The 4,406-nt window shown below is 35.9% G+C and overlaps 1 pseudogene; it reads right to left on the reverse strand.

Annotated features, from left to right (window-relative positions):
• Positions 1 to 2,903: 2,903 nt before the first annotated feature.
• LOC110343348 lies at positions 2,904 to 3,702 on the reverse strand (annotated as a pseudogene).
• Positions 3,703 to 4,406: the final 704 nt, after the last annotated feature.

The following is a 4,406-nucleotide window of genomic DNA, read 5'->3' on the forward strand; positions in this document are numbered from 1 at the left end:
AAGGATTTTCATTATAAAAAATGCCAAATCTTTGTAAATTATAGGCATTGTAAAAAGTTATGGCAAAGTCAGGACATTGCAATTAGAGAAGGCTGTACAATTGTTGAAACAATTAAGAATGAGCACAGGATTCGTGCTTAAAAAGGAGTTTAAATGGCCAAAATATAATTTCAATAAAAAGCAGAAGACATCATAAACAACTATTCAGGCATTGTTCTAAATATGTACCGATTTACTTTTAAAAAGAAAAAAAATCAACAAGAAAATGACATGATTAGAAGGTATAACAGAATTTTTCTGCCAGTCTGTAAAAGTTATATAAATCTGTTTTATGTTATTTTAATCCATACTGAGCATGGTTCTAATCTTAAATATCATGATAGGAAGCCTTGCTATGAGAATAGTATAAAGATTTTAGCAATGACAAGGAGGATGGGCAATTAAATACTACGTAAGTTTTTATATGATTAAAATCTTAGGTTACAAATATTCTGTGATACTTCTTAATGCTATGAACCATGTCTACATGGAGAAATCATGTAATAGGTTAGAGATAGCTTTAGTGTTTGGTTCTAATATCAGCTACATAGTTAAAGCAACAACTTATCTTTGGTATCACAGGGTTAGAAGAAAAAAGGCTGTTCATGACTCTCCTCTTCCTCTGCTTCTTCTAACAGCACTGGTTGCCTGTAGAGATTTGTATAAATTTAGTAGACACAAACTTTCACTTTCAAAGCTACAAGAGATCTCCCAAGAAATATTTATTTCATCCTTACTGGTTGAGTTGATTTTTTATAATGTATTTTAGGACAATTCAGGCATGACTTTGGCTACTCAACTCATCAGCATGACCTTCTGTCCTTTCTGCTTTCTTTTTCAATTACAAACATACATTGATTCAAAATGATATAAAAGTTAGTCACATGAAACTAGATGATTTTTAAGAATGTAAGAACCAAAGAAATTTATTTTCTGCCCCAAAGAAAGGTAACTTCTGATTGTGTGCAAAATGGTATTTATTGAACATTAAGGTTGATGTTCTTAATAAGCATGAAGCTTCATTGATTAAAGGGGAAACCTTAATGTTTGATGTTTCTTTTAATAGAGAAAAGCATATATCCCTTTTTAGAACATAGTTTAGGCACATATCATACTTCTCTAACCTTCTTTCAAAACTTCAGAAGACTAATCAATATTTACTATCATGAAATATTCATGGCTGACAGTCACATAGAGTACTACGTGTATAATGCCACCTCATAAGTTTCAAAATTGCTTATAAGTAGTTCAGAGGGTTTGGGGTAGTCAATGGATGCAATAGCAGTTGAATAGCAGCTCAAGAGCACCTGCTTTTGGATTGTTGTCTCTCAGTGAAATCATGAAAATGAAGGCAATTGTGTTGGAAGGCAGGCATTCTGCTTAAAGGAATTTTAACAACAAAATTGCTGTGTAGATTCATTCTTACCTTATTGTTATTATTTATTAAACCTCTGAAATTATTTGTTAATTAGTATCATCATGGAATCAAGTTTGGTATTCCTCCTCAAATTATATAAGCAACCACAAATATAAAGTACTAAAGTCAAAACTATATAACAAACAGCACTCCATACACAAAAGCTTGTAAAATAACAAGAATGTATTTTTAAAACACTTGGTCATTAAGAGAACAACAATTTCAAAATACCACAAGATTGCCAAATTCTCCCCTAAAATACTAAACAGGTTAATATAACTCTGCTGCATGAATTAGAATTTTATTAAAAATGGATTAAATAACTGGCATTAATATGCAACATTTATCATCCTTCCTATCTTCACTTTGATTTTAAATGGGGCATGATTTAATAATATCTGGCTCAACCAGTCAAAAATACTTTTAAACAGTAAATTTTCCTAAATCCATATTTAGATAAATGGGCAAAGGCATTAGAGCCAGTGTTCTCATAGCCTTTGCTGGGAAAAATGTCAACAAGAAGTTTGGTATGGCAGTCTTGGATTTTAAGCTCACACTTTTGGAGCTACATCCTCAGGTGTCCTTTGCTGGGCAAACTGCAGAACATAACTGCCATTCCACAATAAGAGACATTAAAGAACAGAGTCCTCGTGTAAAAATTAGAACAAAATTTCCTTCAAGGACAGACTATCTGATAGTTTCAATAATCCCATAGTGCAACAAGACTAATCCCTCTTGGCATTGCAAGTTGGTTATGTGATGTCTCTTTTCCAACTGATCATGATTTTGGAGTTCTAACTACGGAGAAAAAGGTTATTACAGTTATCACAATATGCAAAGTATGTAGCCAAAAGCTTTTTATAGGTATCTAGGTGAAAAGATAAACACTGCAATAATTCATGTGATCCAAAATGGGCAAAAGCAAGACTAACTTCCGGTCAAGAAGGAAATGTTTAGACCAATGAGAAGAACAATAGTAGTAAAAATATTGTACTTACATAGAAAGATTCATAATGTTAACAAAGAAGCTGCATTTTTATTTTTATTTTTTGCAATTGTAGATTGGTAATCAGTTAACAGAAAAAACAATTACCTTCTTACAAGCTGCATCAGGGACAAATAAAAATGAAAAAAGCAACAAAAACCCTACTATCCCTACATATAATTAGTGTTGTACAACAAGAACCTTCTTTTAAATATCCATGTCAATTTACAGTCCCAGACTGTACCGGACAAGGTCAGTAGCTATTAAAAATACTACCAGGACAGAACTATTTAAAGACACATTTGGTAGTGTACTGACTATTTAAAAAAAGACACTGTAGAAACAAGTCTTACACAGCCTTACATTTCAATCTTTTCATTTGAAAGCAGTGAGCTGTGTACAGAGTGTTTATTACATGCTACATAGACAAAAACAAAACAAAACAACTCTACTAAACCCAACTTAATCATCATCATCCTCTTCATCTTCCTCTTCCTTCTTCGTCTTGCTCCTGTCAGCCTTCACCACTCCCAAACATTAACAACAGGACAGGGGCAAATCATCCCACGAGGGTTCCAGTCCAAACCTGTAAAAGCCACCAGCAGTTGTGGGCTTGCTCAGTCAAGCAGGCTTCCCTAGTCTCCCTTCTGCTCCCCAGACCTGCCAATCTCTATGGTTAGCTAGTGGCGGCTAACTCCATTCTCTGACCATCAGACAGGATTTATTTTTACAAACAAGATATCACCACACGCCCTTTTCCTCTACACCAGGTTTCCCTTTAATTCTGGAGGCGGCAATCTCCTTTTGGTGCTTCCCATCAGCATGGGAGCCTTCTTTTCGTAGGGCTGCTTGTCACCTGCAGCTCTCTTGTCCCACGTTGCTCCCGGGTTCTTTACAGCAACAAGGATGGATAAGCCAGGATCATTTTCTTTGATTTGGGGATGATGCTCATAACAGAACAAGAACAAGGCCCAAAGAGGCCTCTTGAGTGAATTGGGGTCCTTGAATGTCTTCTGGATTTCCTCTTTAGGGGAGATGTAGGCTTCATAATGAGCCATGTCAGCTAATTGCCATGTCTTCAGATTTCTCCTTTTCTTCAGTAGACATGGTCTTCCATCTCTCTGAGCACTTACTTCTTAGAGAACATTGAGAAATTGACAGAAGCATCTGGGTGCTACTTGAGCTCCTCCAGTCAAGTAGGCACAACGAATTCAAAGAGGACATTCTGTCCTGTGGGCTTCTTGAGATCTCCTTTGCCCATGTTTACTTGATTTTCCTGTGAGAGGTGCAGCTCTTGCTTGCCCTGGTGCTTGCTGTCTCTATGAAGTTCTATATACTGCAATGGTTGTCTCTTTTCATTATTTTTAGAATTTCTTGAAATTTTTCAGATTCTAATATCATTACTTCATTTCTTCTTTCCCTATAATCTCTTGAGTCCCCCCATAGACCCTTCCTTGCTCTCTTTTAAAACCACTGAATCATTTTCATTGATGACTGTCACATACATAAATGAATATGTGTATACATATATATATATATTCATAAATGTAGCCTGCTCCTTATACATAATGTTATTTGTATGTATGTTTTCAGGGCTGATCATTTGATTATTGGATAACCAATTGGCGTGCTCTTTTCTGGGGAAGACTTTTCCTGAAGCTTTCAGCCTTTATTAGTTGCCTGTTGTTTTTTTGAGTAGGTTGAGGCCTCTGGGGAGTCCTCACCCACATCTACTTTGACATGTCTATTGTTGTCATCCATGATCAGCTAAAGTTTACATAGTCATATTGGTGAGATTTATGGGTGTGGTTTCTGAAATTACTAGACAAAGTCTCACAGAAAACTCCCTGATCCTCTGGCTCTTAGAATTTTTTTGCACCCTTTTCATCAATGTCCCTTGAGCCTTATGGGAGGGTGTTGGGGCTTAGCCCCCACAGGGCCTCTGAGTTGTTTGTCAGCTGATAG

The sequence above is a fragment of the Mesocricetus auratus genome, unplaced genomic scaffold (genome assembly GCF_017639785.1).
Source record: "Mesocricetus auratus isolate SY011 unplaced genomic scaffold, BCM_Maur_2.0 Super-Scaffold_100006, whole genome shotgun sequence".
Lineage (NCBI taxonomy): Eukaryota > Metazoa > Chordata > Mammalia > Rodentia > Cricetidae > Mesocricetus > Mesocricetus auratus.